A 17728-nucleotide genomic window follows, 5' to 3' on the forward strand; every position below is an offset into this window, starting at 1 on the left:
CATAGAGAAAGGCAGTGAAATTTATACCAAATTATAAAATTATTATTAATCCAACAAATTTGTAAACAGACTAACAACTAAGATGGTGCCAACAGATAAAATGGCATTTTAAATATGATACCCTGACAGTTAGCCCCAAGATGCCTACTGTGGTAAGAGAGGAGAGAAGGCATGAACAGATATAAAAGCACTGACCTATCAGTGTCAATCCTGTCTTCCTACTGACCACCACCTGACCTCTCTGGGCCTCAATTACTCATTGGTAAGTGAAAGGCTGTTTCATATTCTTAAAGATCCCTCTAAGCTCTAATATTCAGCTTTATATAGAATATTATTCTATAGACACTGACCTCAAATTATTTCAGAGCACTGGTCCTTAGTCTTCTGGTTTTTCCATCTATTGGGTCTGAGAGATATAATGCGCATTACTCTGAGACAGTCATTTTGCAGCCTGTGGGAGGAAAGGCTCACATCACATTATGGGCCTGTCAGAATTTCTGGGTAAACATGTAGTGTGAAAAAATTTCCTGGATGATTCTAACCTGCTCAATACTCACTTGTGAAAATTTTTGAGGTAATGCATACAGAAAGATCAACAGTTATGGTCTACATACTGGACATTCTGCTCTGATACAGTGAATGTGGTAGAACTTAACTAAATGTCCAGTGAAAGCTTCAAGGAAACAGCTGAAAAATAAGCAGAAAAATGTAACAAGAAACCCTTGCTGGTAGAGTTGCTGTTGGAAGATGGACGTTAGAAACCCCATCACAAAGTTTCCTATTTTTCCGGGAGCTGAAATACTTTCAACATATGAGCTGGTAATATATCATGGTTGACAATAATTTAGAAGGTGGTACTTCAAGGCGTTTACCCATGACAACCTGGAGCCTTCTGTATCTACAGGAGATTATTGTCAATATCCTTAACTAGAAAAGCACCTGCTGCTCTAATTAGTTTACAGCATATACTTTTGAGATATAGTAATAATAATAGCCAGCATTATTTAATCCTTTCATTTTTCAGAAGGCTTTCCATCATTGTGTTATCCTCACAGTATACCTGTTAAGTAAGCAGTGCAGGTGTCCTGAAAGTAATGTTTTCCCTGCAGGTTTACTGACTTCCTCATTCAATGTACACGTTAATCCAGAGCTCCCTGTGTATCATGGTCTCCCTGGGGATGTGATTCCAAATGAGACATGGTTCATATTTGGGGGCTCAGAATCCAGAAGAAGAGGAAAACATGTAAGCAGATGATTGCAGTGCTGTCAGGTACTAGCTTTCTTTGACATTAGTGACCTGTGCCTCTACTCCACACCTGACACATACCTAGAACCACACAGGAGTGGTGGACTAGACAGAAACATTCCAAGGCTGGAACAAACATCCTTTTATTCACACCCCATTCCATGATGGAAAATAATTGTTTTTCTGTACTTTTGTGCTTTGTTTCTTTTCCAAAGCCACAAGCTCCCTAAACTTAAGACACGATGCTCACTGGTTAGGGATGCCACTTCTCATAGGTACCGATGTTCCTTTCACCAGTTAGAAAGTCCCTCTCATAGAAGTAGTGCTTCAGTTTAGAAGCTCAATAAACAAGATGGGGGAAGTTTTAATCATCAGAAGAGGTCTTTCGTATGCTCGGACCCTGTTATACTGGCTCTTTAGGGTCAAATATACACATCTCTTCCCAACTCAGTTTCCAGAGAGAAAAGATTGGTAGCTTAAAATTGTCAATGGTGGGAATATTTTCAAAATGGAATCTGGCAAACCCTCCACATTGTAACTTTTTCTCCTAGAGAGGCAGTTGTTAAACATTTACCGGCACACCACTGACTGGAGTGCCTTGTCCTTCACCTGGGCTTGATTAAGTTGATGGATTTACTAAACTATTCTGCATATGATATGCATAATAGCCTCTTAATTTGGGTTTGAATGTAATTATACAGACTGTATTAATTTCTTTCCCCCTCCTCCCACATACGTGGGTTAAAATTCCCTTAATTAGGGATGTAAATTTATGCAAAATAACAAACAATTCGGGTTTTATGGTGAGAACCCTAGAACACTAATAGCACTGCAATCTTGATTATGTAGCCAACAAACCAATGCTCGTTCAAAACCACTTTCCTACACTGCCCACCTACAGAAAATCCATGGGACTAAAATGAGCTTTTCTCCTATTATTGGCAAATATGTATCTTTCTTCTTGTTGGAAAAAAGAAACCAAAAATCAAATAAGAACAGAAAAAATGCAGATGTGTTCATTTTGAAGATTTTGTAAATCATCAATTTAGAGGTTCAGTGACCAGTTCTATTTCTTCAGTACATATTCCCAACCAAGTCACCTCTCCAGAAGGATTTCCCTGTTCCTGACAATAGTTTGCTTCCCTAGTAACTACACTGGAAGCTTCAGTGTCATCCAGGTACTCACTACAGTGGTAGGCCCATAGAAGAGATTCAGTACATAGATGCAGAATAGATCAATTTTTAAAAATGTCTTCTTCTTTATAATCCCATGCAACAAACCAACAAGTCTGCAGGTTTTCCTGCTAAACTGTTCACTTCTCCTTCACTGCTGATACTGTTCTAACTTTTCCAGCTACTTGTAGAAAAACATCTATTTCTGCTTTATTGACTATGCCAAAGCCTTCGACTTTGTGGATCACAATAAACTGTGGAAAATTCTAAAAGAGATGGGAATACCAGACCACCTGGCCTGCCTCTTGAGAAATCTGTATGCAGATCAGGAAGCAACAGTTAGAACTGGACATGGAACAACAGACTGGTTCCAAATAGGAAAAGGAGTACGTCAAGGCTGTATATTGTCACCCTGTTTATTTAACTTATATGCAGAGTACATCATGAGAAACACTGGACTGGAAGAAACACAAGCTGGAATCAAGATTGCCAGGAGAAATATCAATAACCTCAGATATGCAGATGACACCACCCTTATGGCAGAAAGTGAAGAGGAACTAAAAAGCCTGTTGATGAAAGTGAAAGTGGAGAGTGAAAAAGTTGGCCTAAAGCTCAACGTTCAGAAAATGAAGATCATGGCATCCGGTCCCATCACTTCATGGAAAATAGATGGGGAAACAGGGGAAACAGTGTCAGACTTTATTTTTCTGGGCTCCAAAATCACTACAGATGGTGATTGCAGCCGTGAAATTAAAAGACGCTTACTCCTTGGAAGGAAAGTTATGACCAACCTAGACAGCATATTCAAAAGCAGAGACATTACTTTGCCAACAAGGTCCGTCTAGTCAAGGCTATGGTTTTTCCTGTGGTCATGTATGGATGTGAGAGTTGGACTGTGAAGAAGGCTGAGCACCAAAGAATTGATGCTTTTGAACTGTGGTGATGGAGAAGACTCTTGAGAGTCCCTTGGACTGCAAGGAGATCCAACCAGTCCATTCTGAAGGAGATCAGCCCTGGGATTTCTTTGGAAGGAATGATGCTACAGCTGTAACTCCAGTACTTTGGCCACCTCATGCGAAGAGTTGACTCATTGGAAAAGACTCTGATGCTGGGAGGGATTGGGGGCAGGAGGAGAAGGGGATGACAGAGGGTGAGATGACTGGATGGCATCACTGACTCGATGGACATGAGTCTGAGTGAACTCTGGGAGTTGGTGATGGACAGGGAGGCCTGGCATGCTGCGATTCATGGGGTCGCAAAGAGACACGACTGAGCGACTGATCTGATCTGTCTTATGCTGGTCTATCTCTACTTTCAAGCTTTTATTCAACAGGCTTTAACTGAGTGTGTGTTTCGTTGCAAGTACTGAGCTTGGGATGAAAATGAATCAGACATTCTACCTTCAAGGTGGGAGAGACACAAATAGATGAAAAACACTGTCTCTGCAATATGACAAGGGGTATACCCAGGGCAAACATCGAACACTGTAAAAACAGAAAGGAGGGGGATTGGGATTATTTCAAGTGGTGGGGAATCTTGAGTTTTATAGTATGTCTTGAGTTTTGTTGTGAGAACAAGATGGGAAGAAATAGCCTGGGAAGAAAGGAAATACAGCATATTAGGTCTTGAGTAAAAGCTGACTCAGGAGGAAGATTTAGATTCACTGTTAAATTCTGCTTGCCACTCTTTGAGTGACCTTAGGCAGATTACCTCAACTCATTGTGCCTTAGTTGCCTCACGTGCAAAAGGGGATCATCTACCTTATAAAATTGTGAGAACTAAAGGTGCTAATGAATGCAAGTTTTTTGTGATAGAGCCTGTGTGTATGTGCTTAGTTACTCAGTTGTGTCTGACTCTCTGTGACCCCCAGGGCTGTAGCCTGCCGGACTCCTCTGTCCATGGGATTCTCCAGGCAAGAATACTGGAATGGGTAGGCATTTCCCTTCTCCTGGGGATCTTCCTGACCTAGGGATTGAACTCAGGTCTCCTGCATTGTGGGTGGATTCTTTACTGTCTGGGCCACCAGGGAATGTTCAAGAAATGCTAGCTATTCTTATTATTCCAGGAAAAGAGGATAGCCTTTGAAAAATTATGTGAATGAGAAACAAATATGATCTGTTTCAGGAAGGGCAGACTTACATTACAGCTGGGTATAACACTGGGTATTGGTTGCACAGTGGTGAAAGGTAAGGCTGGAATGGCAGGCAGGAGCCAGGATCTGAAGGACTTTGTGTGCCATGATCAATTCTTTGGGCTTTAACCTAGAGGTGGTAGAGATCCACTGAAGGATTTTGAAGGGGAAAATGACTCACTGCTAAACTAAACATTGTTTTTTTTTGTTTTGTTTTTTTGTTTGTTTGTTTGTTTTGCCATTTTCTGGCCCAATATTGTCAAAGAGAAATAGAGCTGGATGGTTGTTAATGATGGCATGACACTACTGCAGTAGGGGAGAGAGACATATAAACTCAACTCAACTCCACTGAAACAAAAGGTGAGAGGCCTTTTTAATGCTGGAGAGTGCTGAAGGACAAGTACTGAAGGACATTGTAGGGGTAGGGTGGGGCTTGGGGTGGTGTTGGTTGATGTGATTAGGGCATCTGTGTTCACTAACTGGTGCTTAGCAAAATTAGGCTCCTACTCACTAGAGACTGGGCAACAGGACCCCTCCCTTTCCTGATGATTTCATTTCAAAGGGATGGCTCCTTGAAAAATTTATTCCTGGACTATGGAAGATACATCTCAGAGGGACAGAGAAAGGATTTTTAATCTCAAGTTTTCTACAGAAAATGCCCAAAGAAGAGGAAGTTGAGAGGTCTGTAGTCAGATTTTGGCTGAAACAGTGAATTCTTGTGACAGTGTTGATCCTTCTCAGCTAGGCATTCTGAGGGACTGGAGTCATCCTAGGCATATATGCTCAGGCTGGTAGAAGTCATATTAGAGTTTGTTTAAGTGTCCTAGTGTGTAGGGGTGGACAATATTGTTTGGGCTGAGAGTCTGCAGTTCCTATAAGTCATGGTTGAGGACCAGGTGAGGAAGCAGCTCAGAGGAACCTGACTAAAATTTGATCAAGGAGAGAATACCCTCCTGTAGCTCTCTTTCCTACCATATGACATCTAATGGCCCCTTCAAAATCCGGTCCCACCTGCCTGGGAAACCTAATCAATTAGTCTCCCACACGGTTTGTATTGTGTGCTCAAGTGCAGCTTGGAACAGCCCCTCCCATGTCCTGCTCTCATTTTCATCTCTGGGTTTTGCTTCTGTTGTTCTCATTCTCCCCGCCTCCTGCATCCTTTTCACCCCTCAGAGATTCATTCAGTGAAGGCCCTGAATCTCCAGTCTTATTTGATATCTTTAGGTCTTTTTTATGAACTTTAAAACTTAGTCTCCTTGCCACACAAATTAGCATTTAATTATCTTGCATATTGTGTTTGGAACATATGAAATTTTTTTTTCCAGAATTATGGCCTTTATTTTTTCCCTTAATTATTCAATAAAGGTTCCTTAAAAAAAGTAATGGCCTCATTCAGTGAGGAACATGTGGAATTTTGAAAAGATACTGGGCCTAGAGTTCAGAGGGATTTGATTCTCAATTTTTCTACTGACCAGCTGTTTGAATATGTCTCATCTCTGAGCTTTAATTTCTTTATCTGTAAAATAGTGAGGATTCATTCCAATTATGGTTATGATTAAGTTAGGTGACATTATATTTGCAAAAGTGCCTAACACTGTGCATGGCCCAAGGTTCATTTATAATAGATATTTATTGAATCTTTTTATCATTTTTATGTATATTAATTGTCTCCCTAATTTGATTTTAGATTCTTTTAGAGCCAACAAACATGGCCTATATTCTTTCCCACAGTCTCAGAGTGTTGAGTACATAGTAGGCACCCAATAAACTCTGGCTGAAGGAACTGATTAATTGCACACTTGGAAGGAAATGGCTGATTGTGTGGTGTATTCTGTGAAGAGTTTAACAGATGCTCAGTAAGGAAATGAGTCCTCCAGACACCTACCAAATAGAGGCTGAAATTACACAGTTCTAGGAAGTACTAGTTTAGATTAATGGCCTTTTGATCTTCAAAGACTCCCCAACAACCTTTAAAACACTAGGGCATTCTAAGCAGAAGTCAGAAAAAAAGCTAGGAACCAGATACAACTATGAGTAACCCTGAAAAAACTAAAAGTCAGGCCCAGCATAAAAATGCAATCAGAACTGGGGTTCCTCATCCCCTCACTCCCTTTTTGTTGAGCTTCCTCAGAGTAATTTGCTTCTAAACATCCCCATGTTATAAATGAATAGAACATCAGATGCTGAGAGTGATTTATTATTCATCATGAATAGCAGGTGAATGAAATAATTTAACAACCACTAATCTCTAAAAGGGACCCACTCATTTTTAATCATCTCATATGACATGTGATCACTCATTCACATACATCCCCCTGAGCTCATCCCTCTGCAAGGAAGCCTTAGCGGGCAGCAGAATGCTGTGTATGTACTTCTGTGACATGAGTATATCATTAGGTGAATATTACAGTCTGTGGGATCAGGACTATGTTTTTGTGTGGTGTGACAACTTGACACAATCCATACACATGTCACCTTTTGCATCCCATTAGTATCGAGGGAGCCCACAAATGCTAATACGGCATAGTGATAATTATACAGCTCACAGTTCTGAGCCTGGGATTAGAAATGGCAGCCGTGTTGATGGATATAAATTGCGGTGGTTTTGTCACATAAGAGAGGCTACTAAGGGAATGGTAGCTTGGAGATAATCTTTGTCATGAGAATGAGTCTCAAGCATTTAGAATAGGAAGCATTTCCTATCCTAATTATAATCATGCTGGGGAATATTGTACTAGTTATTTTTGAGGCACAGGAGAGTGTAGAATGTCTGGTGCATTTGGCGAATTTCTTTTTTCTAGACATACCAATTGTATATCTAGGAATTTAAGGGAGGTAAAATCAAGTTTTGCTGTAATTATTAATCCACACATCCTGTGATAAAGGGCAGAGGAGAAAATACAACTGATTAGGAGGCCAGTTAAATTGGCCAGTTAATCTACTTGGGTTCTGGTACAAAAATTAATAATGATGGTTAACAGTGCCTACTACTTTTGACTGCCCGCCATATGCTAGGCACTGTTCACACATTATTGTATTTAATTCTCATCACAGTTCTGTGGGGTAGGCAATGTTATCCCTACGTATAAATGAAGAAATGCATTCACTCAGCCTTTGGCTATATCAGTGTCAACAAAACAGTTTAGGAAAAAGCTTTGAATGCAATCATATAGCTTATCTTGAAAATAATAAGTTTAAAATCATCTCCATTTTTTAAAAAAAATCTGTATGTGTTTCAGATATAACTCCAGTGGAATTATTATTCTAGAGAGATTATTATTTATATTATTACTCTATTATTATTTCTACTATTACATTATTCTTATTTTTAGTGGAATTATTATTTCTAGCATAATCTCTAAAAAATGGAATACTCCTCTGTGCTGAGGTTTAGTAGATCAATGTATATAAGTGTGTATCTGAATCACTTGAGAGGAGAGGACTTCTTCATTTGTGGATTTCTGATTCATCAGGTCTGTGGTGGGGGCAGGATGAGATTCTGCACTTCTCATCACTTCCACAGTCATGCTGATACTGCTGGTCCAAGCACTCAGATGGATGGGACTGTTAAGTGAGAGAGACTGAAAGCAATCTCTTCTATGAAGCAGCCATCATTCTGGTTTTGAAATTAAAGAAGCCATAGCTTAAAAAAAAAAAAACAAAAAAAAACCTTCTTCTTTAATGAGAGTGGAGTAAATTCTTTTTTTCTCTGTGAGTCGTGTTTACCAAGGTGGAATCAGTATTTTTTTAAACTGCTCTTCAGAATCATTCACATTTAATCCAGATTTTCATTGGTCTTTTACATTAGACCATTCCTGATGAACTACATTGGTCTTTAGTTTGATTTTGAGTGAAGTAAAAGAGTAACCAACACTCTTCCAAACTTCTAAGAAGTATACGCAGATTAAAGTAATTTGGAAAAAAAAGAATAGGTGATAAAATGGGTGGGACAGGAAAGACCATTCTGTTGGCTGTTGCCAAGGCGTTTGATTGGCAGTTTGCTGGAGAGCACTAAGGATTGTAGACCATGTATTACTTAGAATGTTCAGAAGTTATACTTTGTGTGAAAAATGCTAAATATATATATGGCTATATGGTTCCCAGGAATGGTTCCATCTTTGACTTGAACGTTTATCTTCAGTGGAATGAAGGCTTTATATGTGTCAGAATGAGAAGTTGTGTCCTTATGGAAGGCATTTCTATTAGCACATACTGCTGGGGGGAACCACAAACCCTTGTATTACTCCTTCTCATGAAAGACTTTGTATTTCATAAGAATTTTATAAGAATTGTTGGCATTTTATACAAATGATTTTCATTATGAGGCCAGTGGAGAAGGTTTGATCTTATCAAACCTTAGATAATGTCATATGCCCACTGGAAGCCAGTCAGTCGCCTGGAGGCAGCTGATAGTCAACAAAAGAGAAGTTCTGGCATCAAGCTGAGCTGGGTTTGCATTATGACTCTGCCTCTCTTTGGCCAGGAAACCTTGGAGAATCACCATCTCTGAGCCTCAGTATCTTCCTCTTCAAAACAAGGACAAAAATCACAATCTCAAAAGATTAGTGTAAGGGTAAATGCTGTGCCCTGAGTACAGGACCTCATTCCAAGTAAACACTCTGTAAAGGTTGTTTTCTTTTCTCCTTTGCATGTACCAAATATATGAGCATTTCAGACATAACTGCAAGCCACACTTTTCCTGGTCAACCATGCCTGCTGTATGAGAGGTTGCTATTGACATACTTTATTAACAATGTTTAAACTATGTGTTCTCACCCTCTGTTATATCAAAGTCAGCAAAAGCTAGTTTAGAAAAGGAAAATTGGAGTTCAGTCACACAGCTCTTTGAAAATAAAAAGCTTGAGACCCCTTCTCCTGTTTCCTTCTCCCCCCTTATTCTCTCCTCCTCTTCCTCTTCTTCTTTACCTCCTTTCCCTGTCCCTCTTCTCTCTTCATCTTTTCCATTTTTCAATGTCAATCTTTATATTCAGATAAAAATTTAGTGGAATTATTTAATTTATAAATACAATCTATAAGAAAACAAATTATCTTCTGTTCAAAAACCAAAGAAAGCTAAAAACCTTAATTGGCTTTCTAATGTATTTAGTTATATATATTTTTGTTCATTCAAAAATTATGCCCACATCATACAGTTCCTCACAGCAAGCCAATTCCAGTCTTCTGATAAACAAGAGCACTTCTTTCAAAGGTTTCTTTCAGATTTAAGAAGACTTAAATATGAAAAGCCAATATGGTGGAATAAATTCTTTTTCCTCCTTAAAAAAGTGTGTACCAGAGGATCCAAGATCATTCTTCCCATTTAAAGAACCACTATGAAATCAGTTTTTCCAAGATTAGTGATTCAATAAGGCAAAAGGCCTTAATCCGATTTTCTTTTAGAGTCTTTTGCCATGCATTTGTCATAGTTTTTCTTTTTAGAAAACTTAAGTGATTCTGAAAACAGTCTCTAATCTGTCTTTTCTCTTTGCCCCAAAACTTTCAATTTGATAATTCAAAATACTTGTTTAAAATGTGGACCACTTATGGAACTAGGGGAGGATTAGTATTTGGAAAAAAGGTTAAAGGCATAAGATTTGGTTTTCTGAAGTTCCTTTGAAAGGTCGAGTCAGAGCAAGAATCTGACCCCTGTCTGTATTTCTTTAACTTGGCAACCACATTGCTTCCAAGTGAAAACTATAGTGTGCTGGGTCACCAAAAAGGTTGAAGTGGTGACATTTTACAGGTGAGGACTAAGATAAGAGTGATAAAATTACTCTGCCTAGGAGTTCAAAGCATTCATCAAATCTCTTATGTATTTGGGAACCTTTATTCTCTCATCACATATACATATTTTAAAGTTCTAATGGTCTAGGACACTTTCAATTTTTCACCTTCAAGATCACAAGCCAAATTTTAGGCCTTCATTTGCATGACCAGGAAAACTACTTTCCTCTATATGTGGCTTGTCCCCTGCTTACCACCTCTTAATTTGAATGAACTAGTTTGCATATAGGAGAAGGCGATGGCACCCCACTCCAGCACTCCTGCCTGGAAAATCCCATGGACGGAGGAGCCTGGTGGGCTGCAGTCCATGGGGTCGCTAAGAGTCGGACACGACTGAGTGACTTCACTTTCACTTTTCACTTTCATGCATTGGAGAAGGAAATGGCAACCCCCTCCAGTGTTCTTGCCTGGAGAATCCCAGGGACAGGGGAGCCTGGTGGGCTGCCGTCTCTGGGGTCACACAGAGTCGGACACAACTGAAGTGACTTAGCAGCAGCAGCAGTTTGCATGTAAGAATTTTCCCTTAAAGGTGAACACTTTGTCACGTTTTCATATTTTCCTTTCTGATGAGCCTCTACATTTTCTCCTCCCTGTTTCTCCATGAAAACCTGCCTTTTCTACCTCTGTTGTGGACTTCCTGGACAGCTTTCGAATTCCTGGCTACCTCTTTGAGAATGGGGGTCTGCCAGAGGCAGCCCATAGTCCCATCTGCTTCTGTGAATTAAAGTTCTCTTAGACAGTTTTTCTTTCCTATTTCTACTTTATCCCAAACCAGTGATTACCTATTCCAAGGTTTTCTCCATCCAGTCAGATCAGTGCAAGAGGGGAAATCGCTCTTCTCCAGGCTTCCCTGGTAGCTCAGATGGAATTTGCGTGGAATGTGGGATACCTGGGTTCAATCCCTGGGTTGGGAAGATCCCCAGGAGAAGGGAACAGCTACCCACTCCAGTATTACTTGCTGGAGAATTCCAGAGACAGAGAAGCCCGGTGAGCTATAGTCCATGGAGTTGCTAAAAGTCAGACACTACTGAGCAACTTTCAAAAAAAAAAAAAAAAGAATTATGATGTAGTTTTCTTAGATCCTTTGTATCTCTCCAAAAACGTTTCTTTTTTCCTTGTTTATTTGCTTTTCTGTTTTTAAATCAAGAACAGATGCTGAGACTTTTTCAAGAATAAATAAATAAAAAGGTAGTTTTCTACCACACATCATGGCCTTCCTAGGTGGTTCAGTGGTAGAGAATCTGCCTGCCAATGCAGGAGACACAGGTTTCATCCACTGGATCAAGAAGGTCTCCTGGAAGAGGAAATGGCAACCCACTCTAGTATTCTTGCCTGAAAAATCCCGTGGACAGAGGAGCCTGGCGGGCCACAGTCCATAGGGTCGCAAAGAGTTGGACAAGACTAAGCGTGCACGCAAGCACCATACATTGTAAGGAGACCCCAAAGCCTACATTTTGACTGCTAGCAAACAGATGTTAAAATAATCTGGAACTTTTCCCACATGTAAGTTAAAGCACTACAGACAGTTCTAATACTGAAAGTTCCCTGCGTTGCTGTCACAGTTACGACTTTGCAGCCTTTGTGTTTGACCTTACTGAATACTTTACTTTTCCAGTATTATTTGGCAAATCTAGTTAATTAATAGTCTTATCTTCATGGGAGTTAAGTCTGTCCTCCTCAGGCTTTATTAAGAGATCAGCTGAGAAAAGAACAAGGAAAAAGTCTGCTTCAGGCACAGAGAAATATAAAGGATTATGACATTACTTTGAAGATGTTAAGTGGTCTTTTTTCCAGTTCCTATTTTTCCCAAATAGTACATTAGCTTTTAATGGATAAGTAAGAAAAATAGTAGGTAGTATTGAAGACACTTCTATTTGGGCCAGATTTTTTTTTTTCTATAGTAGCTGTAGGGCTTTTAAATAATTCAAATTGCATGTGCTTCTCTTTACAATATGTTCTCCTTTCCAAATCATCTGGCTATTATGAGAGAAATATTTGGATAACCAGCTGCTCTTCTTCTTTTTGAAAGGGTGAATTTCTTCTATAAGCAGAGCACCTCTAATATTCCTGTGAGGAAATATAAAAATGTTCATGCCAACTGCAAAGCTTCCAACTTAAAATTCCTTAGAGTATTATACAAAGCAAGAAGAAATGTATATAGGAAAAACAGCAGTGTTTTGGACAAAGGTTAATAGGATTGTTCTTATTCTGGGCTTACCCTTGGGTTTCCAGGGTAAAAAGGTTGCTTATGAACTGTCCATTTGAGTTCTAACAACTTCTAAGAATTTTCCTAGGCTAATTTATTATTACAAAAATTAGCCAAACAGTCTCACTTAGTGATACTTGAAATTATGTGCTGTGTTAGATTCTGGAAGGAGGTAGATTGCATTGTTTCTTGAAAAATTATCTTTTTGTTAACAGGAGCTTTCCTATTCCTGGTTTCTCTACACTCTTTTATGTTTTCTGTAAAACTCCAGATGAGCCTTTCTCACTTATTATAGGACTCTTTTTGCTTACAATTTAGAGATCTAACTGGCTGGGTTGACTGCATCACAGATGTGTCTTCTAGTGATCAACCCTGTGATTTACTCTGGAGCAACATAGCTCTAAGCTTTGTGGTTGAACTTTCCAATTGACAAGGCAGGAAGGATAAGGTGGGCTTGTGGAGATATTTTCATGTATTACACATGCAGTCTCAGTTTGCATAAATATTAAAAACTCTTCTGCTACTCATGGTAGTTTTTTGAGTTAGGTTATTTCCTCCTCTCAAGGAATAAATATAAGATTATTGATGCATTTTGCCATCGAATAAAGACAAATTTACTATCACTTTTATATTAACCTGTTCTCATCCTCAGCATCATCATATTAGTTGCAAAACATAGTAATTAACAATCCTTTTTGTTCATTATGTTGAGAGAATCCTTTTAGAAGAGGGCTATGTTTTAAAATATTCGATGCACCATTCTTCCCTGTCTCTGAATTGCTTCTTCACTTCAAGCCTGATGACAAAAGTAGGAACTGCAGCTTCTAGCATTCTTTCACTGATTTTTACTTTCACTAACATGTGTTAAGAAATATCACCTAACTTAAAGGTAAAGCAAAGGAAGGATGACATGCCCTTTTGATGTCATATCAGAGCCTTGTTTAACAGGCTTACCCAAAGATTATTGATTATTCAGGAGAATTTACCTTTGTTGGATTATATCTAGTTATTGATTAAAAACCCATTCTCTGTGAAGTTGCATATTTATTAGTAGATTTTTATCTAGTAAAAATGCAAATGATTTCTTCTTGGTAGAAAAGATAACCCCAAAGGTGATAGCTTTATTGCTCTGTAGGATATTAACTAGTTCTGTATCTAACCCTATTCATTCAAATATTTTTTCCTCCCATGCCTGTGTAACCCTGGTTCTTCATTTCTCCTTTGAACCATCTATACTGTGTGACTGGTTCTTTCCTTAATGAGGTAAATAATTGTTTGCCACATGCTTATTTTATATTTGTGTGAGTTATGTTTTATAATTTCTTGAAAATTATACTTTGACATGTGCCATTCAAGATGCATACATATACATGTATATTTAAAATGTGATAGTTTTTGCTTGATAGGAGTCAATCAAGGGAAGCAATCACTAACTAGTTGAGACAAATGAAAACCTTATATAAATCTATTTTAGTACCCAGACTGCTTCAAGGACAGACCCAATCTCATTATTTAAAATATTGGTTTTCTGACAATATGTTAAGGAATTATCTTGGGTTCAATGTGACAGATGGAGGATCCTTAAGGCATGCTACCCTTAGTAGTGCAATTAGCAGAAACGGAGTGAAGCAGCCACCTTTATCCAGTGAGATTTTTGAAAAACTGTTGATTACTGTGGCTTGCATGAGAAGATAACAATTCCTTTAATGTCTTCAACAACTATGTGGTCTATAAGTGGAGCTGAGTTCATTTGTTCAAACAAACAAACCAATATATAGCAGTACCTGACTCCTTCACCTAATTAAGCATGGAATGAGTCCTCTTGTTCATTGTTGCTGCTGTTGCTTTCATTTTCCACATGACTGGTTTTTAAAAAATATTTTTAAATGTTTTTAATGGGTGGTACATTATGAATGAATGTTTAAAAAGTCAAAACCATATAAAAATATACTCAGTGAATACTTTAATTTTATCACTGACCCCATCGTACCACCTTCTTCAGAGGTAACCAGTGATTAGCTTTTAAAATATATGTCCAGATTTTATTTATGAAAATATTAGCAAATATGAGCACATTCTTATTTTTCTCTCATTCTACACATGAAGTCGTGAGATGTACACATTGCTCGACACCTTGGCCTGCCCCCGCTTTTTTTACTTAATATAGATATATTGGCAATCTTTTCTTACCAATACATAAAATACTTTCTCCCTCCTCCCCCTCTTTTTAACACAATGTGGTCTCATCAGGTGGCCCTAGTTGTAAAGAACCCACCTGTCAACCCACCTGCAGGAGATGTAAGAGATGCAGGTTCAATCCCTGGGCCAGGAAGATCCCCTGGGGAAGGAAATGGCAACCCCCTCCAGTATCCTTGCCTGGAGAATCCCACGTATAGAGGAGCCCAGCGGGCTATGGTCCATAAGTTTGCAGAGGGTCAGACACAACTGAAGCGACAGCACACACACACGGCTTCATCAAAGTAACAAATGATAACTTTAGTAATTAAATCCCAGGTGAATGTGTAAGATACCATTCAATTCACTAAACATTTAAAATAACAGTCAGTATTCTAGTGCTGGAGGTGCAAATATATGTTAAGGCATAAACCCAGTCCTTAAGGAACTCACATCTTACTAATAGAAATTAGAACATAACTAAGATACAGTGTGTTTAGCACTATGAAAGAAACATTTCTTACATGCAATGGAAAGGTACTCCAAGAAGTGATTAATTCTGCCCTGAAGGTGTGGGAGAGGTGACAAAGAAAACCAGAAACGTGACATTTGAGCAAGGTCTTAAAATAGGAGTATGAAGTACAAAAGAACCATTTCTTAGTCTAAATGACTGACCCAGTTCACAATTTTTGAAAGAATTTGGCTGTGATTACCCTTTTTTAATTCTCTCCCATTTGTCTGCCCTAGGGTTTCAGGACAAGTAATTTTAAGTCTGCCTGGTGTTTACATCTTTAAAAGCATTTGTGGATCGTCTCACTTTTAATCATCGGTCTGCCTGATCTAACGTACAGACTTTCATCTTCCCTCCTGTACCAGCCATTCTTCTTAAACCAATCATGAGTGTAGTCTCTTCCAGGCTTTCCAGACTGCATGATACCACTTTGTATTCTGAAAAACAGATGTTCAAATGCAGCCCTTTTCTAAATCTGAATATAAACAACTCCGTGGTGGTAGAAGGTTCCCTACCTTTCCAGCGACTCCTGCCAGGTTAGTCCATTTGCACATTTCATTCCCAATCTATTTATCCCAATGTAATAGCTTAGTCATCTGGCTCTCAAGCTAAATAAGAGCTCTTCAAATGCCAACCCTGAGAACTCCTCCCAGTATGAGTTGCAAGCCATTTATTTTCATTTGTTTACAGGCTTTTCAATCTTTCAGCCGGCTTTTCAACCGTGAGATAGTGTCCATATAGATGTCAATTTTTATTAATCTCCTAAGTAATTTTAAAGCCCTACACAAGATGTTTTTCTGAAGTCCTTATACACCTGCTACTCTGCTCTCTCACACCCCTTAATCATGTAATTCTCTAGAAATGACCTATCAAGTATGATAAAGCTTTTTGCTCATGATTTGCATTTTATTCCACCTTTCCTCTTCTTTTGCTGACCCCAGATCTGTGCTCTGCAACCGCAATGACACTTAGTGGTCAAGCTAGAATTTTGGCCACCTAATGAGGCACTGTTATACTTCACCAACTATAGGGACACCATGGAGTATAATATTTTTAAAAATCCCCTTTTCCAAGATTCTTACCAGTCTGGAAATTGGCTGGACCTCTGTTATTACTCTCAGCTCAGAGCAATCAGCAGAGAGCCTCAAATACAAAGACAGAGTGTGTCACCCTCTTGAACTGCCACCTTCGATCGAAGAACAAGAAAATCTTATACAGTATAGAGCTCAAGGTTAAATTGTTCTTACAAAAATCTGGCAGTTTTGCCCCACATGTATCAATTCTTTGAATGTTTCAAATACTATTAAGATAGCACACTGTTAAATCACAACTCCAAGTACCCTCATCCTCTTTTCTCTGCTTTATTTTTCTACATAGTATTAACCCAATCTAATATGCCATATATTTCAAATAAATTTCATTTTGTTCCCCCCAACTTGAAGAGGGAAGGGACTTTCTGACCAGCTTTCTGTATGTTCATATTTCAGAGAAATGCCTTACATATAAAAATTTCACTGTGTAGTTCAATGACTGAATAAATTAACATATAGTACAGAGATTGAATTTCAGTTACTTAAATGTTATTGTCCTCCACTTAGTCTATTTTTTTTGTCTCTGGTGATACACTTCCCATTGCCTCCCATATGTCTTGTGTCCTTTCAAATACTTCCTAGATACCTTTTCCCTCTAGGAAGCTTTCTTGGGTTGCCACATAGAGTTCCGCTGCTGCTAAGTCGCTTCAGTCGTGTCCGACTCTGTGCGACCCCAGAGACGGCAGCCCACCAGGCTTCCCCGTCCCTGGGATTCTCCAGGCAAGGACACTGGAGTGGGTTGCCATTTCCTTCTCCAATGCATGAAAGTGAAAAGTGAAAGTGAAGTCGCTCAGTCATTCCCGACTCTTAGCGACCCCATGGACTGCAGCCTACCAGGCTCCTCTGTCCATGGGATTTTCCAGGCAAGAGTACTGGAGTGGGGTGCCACTGCCTTATCCGGCCACGTAGAGTTCAACCCCCCTCAATTCTCAGTTGATTGTTTTTGTTGCTTAGACTTTGAGAATAGCAATGCTTTCATATGGGGCTAGCTGGTGTTCCAAAGGCCCTGATACACTTTAGAACTGGGTGGTAAGAGCAGCTGGATTGTTATTTCTCCTGTATCAGCCCAACTCAGTGTAGGAAGAAAACCATTGTTTGGTTTCTATAGTTCAGGAGCAAACTGTGTAAGCAGACTGGTGCCTTGGTTTTAGGGGCAATCCAGTTGGTACTAGGTTTAAATCCCAGCAGTCTTTACCATCTCTGTGATGTGAAAGTGAAGTCACTCAGTCGTGGCCGACTCTTTGCGACCCCATGGACTGTAGCCTACCAGGCTTCTCTGTCCATGGGATTCTCCAGGCAAGAATACTGGAGTGGGTTGCCATTTCCTTCTCCAGGGGATCTTCCCGACCCAGGGATCTAACCTGGGTCTTCCGCATTGGAGGCAGATGCTTTAACCTCTGAGCCACCAGGG

The 17728-nt window shown here is 39.3% G+C and overlaps 1 protein-coding gene across 2 annotated transcripts in view; it reads left to right on the forward strand.

Moving 5' to 3' along the window:
* The window catches only part of LOC147379565 (uncharacterized), a 553375-nt gene extending 536591 nt beyond the window's left edge, over window positions 1–16784 (forward strand). For both annotated transcript variants that reach the window (XR_015133778.1, XM_086319040.1), the window contains one exon: window positions 15463–16784. The gene's annotated coding sequence lies outside the window, so the exon portion shown is untranslated. The remainder of the gene's footprint in view (window positions 1–15462) is intronic.
* The last annotated feature ends 944 nt before the right edge of the window (window positions 16785–17728 follow it).

Source organism: Bos grunniens, chromosome 1 (assembly GCF_055505025.1).
Source record: "Bos grunniens cultivar Pamir isolate PY7600 chromosome 1, Bosgru_T2T1.0, whole genome shotgun sequence".
NCBI lineage: Eukaryota > Metazoa > Chordata > Mammalia > Artiodactyla > Bovidae > Bos > Bos grunniens.